Source organism: Poecile atricapillus, chromosome Z, assembly GCF_030490865.1.
Source record: "Poecile atricapillus isolate bPoeAtr1 chromosome Z, bPoeAtr1.hap1, whole genome shotgun sequence".
In the NCBI taxonomy this organism is placed as follows: Eukaryota; Metazoa; Chordata; class Aves; order Passeriformes; family Paridae; genus Poecile; species Poecile atricapillus.
In genome coordinates, this window is record NC_081289.1 from 70,143,805 (window position 1) to 70,152,041 (window position 8,237).

The window sequence follows — 8,237 nt, forward strand, 5'->3', positions numbered from 1 at the left end:
CTCACTACCACGTTAACAATGTGTGCCACCACTCCTAAATGTATTCCACCCAAATTAATGGAAACCTTCCCATCAACCACAACAGGGCTTGACTCAAACCTTGAGGGCATCTAATCTTCCTGGCTCCAAGTGGTGCTGCCCTCTGGATGTAGTCCCACCATCCTCATCCTCACCAGCAGCCTCTGCCACCTCTCCCTCAGCTCAGGCACTGGGTTTTTTCTCTCTGCAAGCACAGGAGAGGAGTGGAGAGGGAGGAGCACCCACACATCTTTGGTTTTCAGCGTGATCTTAACTTTACAGGCAGGGGAAGGATGCTACCCCTTGTTCCTCCTCCAAAACCCTGCTTCAGGTCTCACCTAGCAAGGCCATGCTGTAGCACACAAAGCAGCTGCCTGTTGCACTCATTTGCTAGGCTTTTTATTTTATATTTTATTTTTTTTTTGCGACTTCAGATGGTCCTTTTCAAAGGATTCGCCCCTTCCTGCCACACATCTCAACAAATCGAGAAGAGAAACAAAAACAACATTTTTCCTTCTAGGTGCTCCTGCACTTTGCTCTTTTATAGAAGAATCCATCAGTCCTTCAGTTCATAAAGGATTTTAAGCAGGGGAACAATATCACATGGGGCCTCAATCAGCTTTCCCTTTGTTTTCCAAGGTAACAAGTGCCCTTCATGCCTGCAGAGCACAGTGGATCCCCACCCTGCACAGGAGCATCTTGTCAGGGCTTGGGGCCACAAGAAACAGCCTTATAAGGACAACTGCAAACTGCACCACTGCTTAAAAAGGAAGCTGGGCTTCTTTGAAATTGCCCTGGCTCATGCAAAGGCACAGCCACAAGCAAATGTGTGTGTGCTGAGTGCATGGGGACACACAGAACTGTACCTGCCAGCCCAAACTGCCTGTTGGAAAAGGGTGAGAGGGCCACAGAAACACACACAAACACCACAGACCTCAGCTGGCTTGCTCAGCCCCACTGGAAATGCTCAGAGACCCAAGTGATATACATAATACCCAAGTGATGCACATAATACGAACCCCAAGTGGAAAAGAGCAAGAAAGCTTCTTCAACCAGTCAAAGTGAGTTGATTTTGGCTGAGCTACTGTAGAGCATTTGATAAAGTCAAAGTTTTGGCAAGCTTCAGGCTCTTCAATCCAAGCTCAATATAGTGAGGATTGTTCTACAGATATGAAAGGATTGGCTGTTCTATTTTGGCCAAATAGTTTGCAGGGTTGAGTATTAGTAGCACTGTGGCTGTCGTCCTCATGGTGTTAACTCCCCCAGAGGCCCTCAGATTCCTCTGTCTTTAGAGCTTCCACGGCACAGGGAGCAGCCTAGTGGACTCTGCTCCTGCTGTTTAGGTGTCTGATGCATTTCACTCCCAATTAAACCTATTTTGGAGGAGGGTTTGTGGAGGTGGTGGCTCCCAAACCTGGCCAGAGCTGAAAATCTGAGCTGTGTTGAAGTAAAAGTGGATGACTTGACAAGGTGCTGCTCTCTGACACCATTTTCAAAGACTGTTTTGGGACACAGCATGTCGGGGTTTTTTTGGTGGAGTTACAGGCTCTGTGAGCCAGCTGCTGCTCAAAGTATGAGACTGGATTAGAAGCCCCTTCTGGACATGCATGACACTAAGCACAGGGGCAATTGCACCACTAAATTCTCACAGCATGCAGTAATATATTCAGTTTCATAGAAGCTTTCCTTATTTTTTAGTTTTTCAGAATGTGGAGGAGTGTATCAGGAAAAGATCTCTTTGTGGCTGTTCTGCCTTCAAATTCCTTCCTCAAGCATCTGCTGCTGGTCATTGTCAGAGATGGGATCAATCTGACCTAACATGACAAATTCTGCATACCTCAGGTAATAGCATATTTTCTTTTTCTTCTGCTTGATGATGCTGGCAAATAGTTGTGTAGGATGGAGCCTTGATTTTGCTTGATGCTATTAATTAAATAGTATTAGTGAAGAAGAAGAAGGGAATGGATTAAATTTGAGAGTCCTGGCACTACAACATCTCTACAGCATCACTTTCTGCATTAGGAGCACAACAGACATGAAAAAATGATGTATATGTTGAGGCAGGCCTCAATTTTCCATAGAAGTTACACAGACTCTCTGATGCCTTGTTTTATATTTAACCAGGAGTGTTTATTTTATTTTATTTTATTTTATTTTATTTTATTTTATTTTATTTTATTTTATTTTATTTTATTTTATTTTATTTTATTTTATTTTATTTTATTTTATTTTATTTTATTTTATTTTATTTTATTTTATTTTATTTTATTTTATTTTATTTCATTTTATTTTATTTTATTTCATTTTATTTTATTTTATTTTATTTTATTTTATTTTATTTTATTTTATTTTATTTTATTTTATTTTATTTTATTTTATTTTATTTTATTTTATTTTATTTTATTTTATTTTATTCTTACCATTCACCTAACAAGCCTTTTAGAGGAGGAATCTGATGGAAGCACAGGCCACCTGTGCTGGTTGTGGGCACATTGGCAGTGCTGTGGGGAACACAGATCTCCATTTTTGTCCCCAGAATCCTTGTCCAGTAGGTAACAGTGTCATGGCACTGGTTTCAGTAGAGCTAGGTTGACTTTCCCCTGCAGGATTCCAGATGTCTGCAGGCACTCATGCCAGAAATATACAATAATTTGTAATTCCAGGAAATTCCATGCACTGAAGGCTGTATTTGCATGTCTTCCCTATAGATGAACCATGGAACTCTGGATGTTAAGGACTGAAGGCTTAACTGCTTTGCTTTTCTCACAAAAGTCATGTAATGGACATTTTATAGGTTCTTCTTCAGTTTTTGGTGACTTTATGGTGTCAGATATTAACTATTAGATTGTCATTTTCATTCATGACTTTTTAATAAGAAAATGGAAATACTGAAAGATTTTGTTCACATGAAGTAACCACTGAAGTCTAAACTTGTCAATCTTTGTTTGCTATATTACAAATTTTCTCTATTTTTCATGAAAAGCTAGCCTTTTCCAAAAGAAAAAGTGGAGTATATTGTCTTTGATTGTTTTCTTCATGAGTTAAAATTAAAAAAAAAAATTATGAATGGTTGTACTATAAACACACTTAAGACTTGAAATGTAAATATTCAGGAAAAAAAAAAAGAGGTTTCAGCTTTTCCTTCATGAATACCAGAGAGCTAAACAAGACTATCCACATGCTTTATTTAATCTCATACTACCCAATCTGATAGTGAGGCATGAAAATGTGAAGCATATATTTTGCATATCTAGTATTAACAGAGGCACCTCATGTATCATGGAGAAGTTCTGTATGTCTTTAAACAAACAAATGCTGTGAAGAGTAGAAGAAACAAAAAAATGAAGTGCCAAGGCTGTAAGTGGAGAAATATTTGGAAGGAGTGGTAAAAGTGTATAAGAACAGAAGCCTGAACCAGAGAAAAAGGATTTAAAGCTCCCTTATGCCCTCAAGATAACTCACTTAATGAAGAAAAAGTCTTCCATGAGTGGCAGAAATAATGAATTTTGGTTTTCAGCATCTCTTTCTTATGTGCTTTTTCCCATCTCTAATAAAGGGTAAGGTTATTAGCCACTCTCAGGGAAAGAAAAAGGAAACATCATACTCTCAATTATACGAGTGGTTCCTCCCTGGAAAAAAAAAGGGCTGAAGCTGCTGTAAACCCTCTGCCCAAGGAGAGCAGAGCCAAAGCTAAGAGCACCCAGGAACCAAATAAAACATCCCAAGTAAAATTCGGGCCTGTTGGTGTGGATAGCAGAGCTTTCATTGACTTTACCATGCTGGGCTTTCGCTCCTGTTTTTAATTGTCTGCTCAAGGTAAACAGCTCTTTTTCTTCTCTGTCAGGGTAAGATATGAAATTTTTACTAACCCTTTGGCTCTCCATTAGCCAAGATTTCCTGGCTTGCTGGGGATGATAAAATAAACCTACATTTAAAAAGTGCCCCAGCTCTGAAGCTGGGCGAGGACACGAGCTGTATCTGAGGGTGAAATATCAGAAGACTGCAGTGCTGGAGGAGAGGCTTAGCACATTGACTTTTCTGTTGAAAAAAGGAAAAAAATAGTACTTCTCATGATGCAGTGATAAAGCTAACATGGTTATGAAGGCAAGTGACTACAGACTTTCCAAGCTTAAGGATTAAGGTTTTAGGTTAAGCAGTCCTTCTGGACAGAAAGGGGGAAGGATTAAAAATCAGAAGGAAGATCAACTGTCCCTGCTCATAATATGGGTGATAGGTAAATTGGAAAAAGCGCTGCTGAAATATTTTGCTTTTGGGGCTTGAGGGTGAAATGGACATGCAGGGCCACACAGCAAAGGGTGAGTCCTCACAGGTTAAATCCCAGCTGTGTGATAAGGAGTTTTCACATGACATGGGGCTAATCTGTTTACAGCAGTGATGCAGATGATCCCATGGCCTGTTTGTTTTTACTTTTGTTTTCTTTTTTTTTTTTTTTTCCCTTTGGGAAAGTAGACTAACATAATCCAGAGATATGAATCTGCAAAACAAAAATTAAAGATGTCCTTCTGCTTCTCAATCAGTCAGGCGTACTCAGAGATCCTCTCTGAGCTTCCAGCAAGGAAGCAATGTTCCTTCAGAAGAGAAAGTAAAGGAAATCTGCCTGATTATTTATGCCACCACATTTTCCAGTGGTCAAAAGAGGACAAGTCAGGAATCTCTGTGGTGTGGGTGATTAACCACTCTTCTTTGTTCTGCTACACACACAAACACAACACCCACCTGTTTTCTCTTAAACCTGGTTTGCAGAAACTTGAAATTTTTACAGAAACTGATTTAATTTCTTCCTGGAGCATTAAAAACACCCAAGGTGTGTTTATGTTTCACATCCCTCCTTGGTGTACAGAAGGTGATACAGAATGGTTTGGGGGGAAGCTGGGGGGTGTGGGACATCTTTCCTCTCATGTTAAATATTTGCAGGGCTAGAAAAACTGATGTCATTTGCAGAGTGTTAAAGAGAAAAAGAAAAAACAAAACAAAAGCCAAAAACCAGGACCATTGAAATTTCGGTTACAAGCCACAGTGTGTAAACTATGACTTTTGGGGAAAAACAGAGTGCTACAAAAGGCTGAGTTATAATCAGCTCAGCAGAGGTCATAGCAGGTTGATCCAACAGCCATCCTCATTGAGGTCCCAGTTCCACACCGCATTTAAATGCATGCTTAATTTTAATCACAGACATAAGTCCTGCATGACCTTAATGTTAAGCACGTGCTCGAGTGAATTGCTGAAGTGCGGGTGGAGACGTGGTTTTGTGAGGGCTGGGAGCAAGAAGAAGAAAGAACCCCTGGCTGTAAGTTCTCATTTGTGGGACTCAGGCAGGATCAAAGGCTGCAGCATCAGTTCTGAAGCAGGAAATGTCCTCACAACGCTGTGAAGCAGGCAACAGGGGTAAGCAATTTGTAAGGAAGGTGCAGTAGGAGTTGGAAAACGTGGCCCACAGGTTGCCTGTGCACTCTCCTTCTCTCTGTGACCCTCGTTCCACTTTAGGAAATGCTTATGGTTAATATCTGATGATTTCAGTGGGAGAAATTCAACTTATGCTCTGCTTATTTTGCAGAATATAAGTCTACACACACTGCTCATTGATACAAGGTTGAATTTGACGATCTGGCCCCTTTGCTGTCATTCTTCTGACTTTAAGAATGTTGTTCTCCTGATGCAAATGGAAAAGTCCACCCTTCTAATTCAAGATAAAAGAGAGAGATATTTTTTTTTCTTCTAAAAACATCAGACCAATATCCCAGTGGTAGTCAGGTTCTTCAATCACATTCACTTACCAGTAGTAGTTACCTATCAAAAGTGTCATGATATTTATGCCTGAATTATGTAGCTCTGCTGCTTCAAGCAAAGCATTGGAATGGTCACTGCCCCTTATTTACTTCTGGAAATCTGTCAAATAAACTGAACTCAGGGCAAATAAGCATGTTAGATGGGGCCAAATTCTTCTATACATGTTTGTTACCTTGTCAGAAACACTCTGCTAGATGCACTGATTTAAATGGGCCAACAAACTCATCAAACAGCCCAAGAAATTGGTGCATGAGAAAAACCATAATCAAAGATGTGGATTCTTCTAGTGCAGTACCCAGACGGGCAAGTTTAGCCTCTCTGGACGCCTTGATGACTCTCCTGCACACACAGCTCTGCTCCTCCACCCATACCAGGGGGGGGAAATGACTCTCTGTGCCTTATTTGTGAAAGCCAACATGGTAAGGGCTATGGTGAGCCCCATAAAACAAATATTTTAGGCTGAGGATGAAGGAGGATCAGTGTGGTTCACAGTTCACCACTGTTTTGCTGTGATTCTGACCGATGTGGCTGGCAGCACAGGGACCTCTTTATCAGTCCTGCTGTTTGGCCTCAGACAGAAAGTGTGTTCATGACTTGAGCAGATGTTTCTGCTTTTAAGAATCAGCCGTTTCCTCTTTTCCAGAAGCACATGCCAGCACAGTCAATATCTGGAAACCTGCTGCTTCACAGTAGGTCCAGAGTCTAAACTGGTACTTTACTAGAAAATGGTAATAAAGCAGTTTGAGTTGCTTTTCATCCTTCATGCTCTTAATGGCTTTCAGGTTCATATGAGACCAATCAATTAATCCTGGTTCAGACCTAGAGGAATGGGATGTTTCTTACCCTCTGAACAGGAAAGAAACCCATAACAGAGATTACCAGTCTACTTATTAAGACTTATGTTAGCAGTGTAGTCTAACAGTCTCCAGCTGGGGTTGGGACTACAGATTTGCAATCTTGTATAAACTTAATGTTTGCTAGTCATGTGCTAATTAATTGCTAAATCACAAAAGGCAAATCATAATTATTGTTTCAGGTTAGCAATTCTCCCTGACCTGATTGCATGCTTGCTGTTTGGAAGAATTAAGGAATGAGGCTCATTTAGAAACACTCACCTGTATAACCCACGGTTTTGTCTCTGTGTGTTTTTGTTTTCAGGTAATGAAAAGCTCTCTTTGATCTGAATTTTCATCTGAACTGCTCTTGGATGGATTCTGCTACATTTCATCGTTCTGTGAGGTCAGTCAAGTAGTAAGAATAGGAGTAAGAGCTCACAGAGCTGAAGGGAAAATTGCTCTGATCTTGCAGACATTTCAGTGGACTGAAAGTGTCACACTGTGGCCAGCCACACTTGGTTAGATCTGTGCAGTCTGGGGTACTTGAAGTTTCCCATTTTTGCACTTTGTGGAGGCACCTAGGCCACTTGTAGAGCAAGCCCAAACTTTCTTAGTTTCTTTCTTTATTTGCCCCATGTAGTGACAGCATTTGGTAAAAACATTCCTGCTGGAGTTGTTGGTGAACAGAGGCACAGAAATTGCTAAGTCCTCTTCCAAAAATCCCATTAAGATGAGAAGCAAAACTCCTGATGATCTCAGAGACACAATTAAAAAAAAAAACAAACCTCTTCTTCTATTAAAAAGAAAAATAAAAAATGTTAACAGCTTATTTGAAAACTGATCAAAGAAACTTCTCCTGCTCTGTTGTCACGTGGTCCTGTGCACCCAAAACTCCCGATGCAGGGAGGCAAGGGGTCATCAGGAAGCTGTCTGGCTGACAGTCAGGCTTATTCACATGTGAGGGCTGGCTGACATGTGGCTGAAGTCATGAGGATGCAGAGGATACTGCCTTGGCTCGGAAAGCTCTTACTCAGCTTGCTATCTAAAACCGTCCCAACCCATCAAGCCTAATGTGTTTAGATCCCTTCCAATCGTTATCTGTTAGTTGTATGGTGAGAAGGTTGACTTGGCAGCTCTGAAATGACAGTCTAGAAATTGGAGTAATTTCCTTGCTGGGATGAGGTAGTTCTGGCACTCCTGAGACAGTGCAGAAGAGAAGAGGCAGCTGCATAAATGCCTAGTCTGAGGTTATCTCACCAACAACCAGATGCTGATCTGCCCACTGTTACTAGTCAAGGTCATATCTGAAAGATTTTGATGGTTGCCCTGAGATAGCCAAAGCTCAGGGCTGTTGCTCCCTGCTGCCCTGGGTTCAAACCAGATTCTGCAGAGGAACAACCCTGGGCAAGGGCAGCTGTGTGGGTTCCTGGTGGAAAAAAAAGATAAACAAGAGGAAAATAGGTCTGTGGCTCCCGGAAGTTGATGACTCAAGAACGTTGGGAGAATTTTCTAGCAAGCAAGAAGCTGCTGAATATGAAGAGGCATTCCCTCCACCCTGCTGTAACTCTAGGCAGC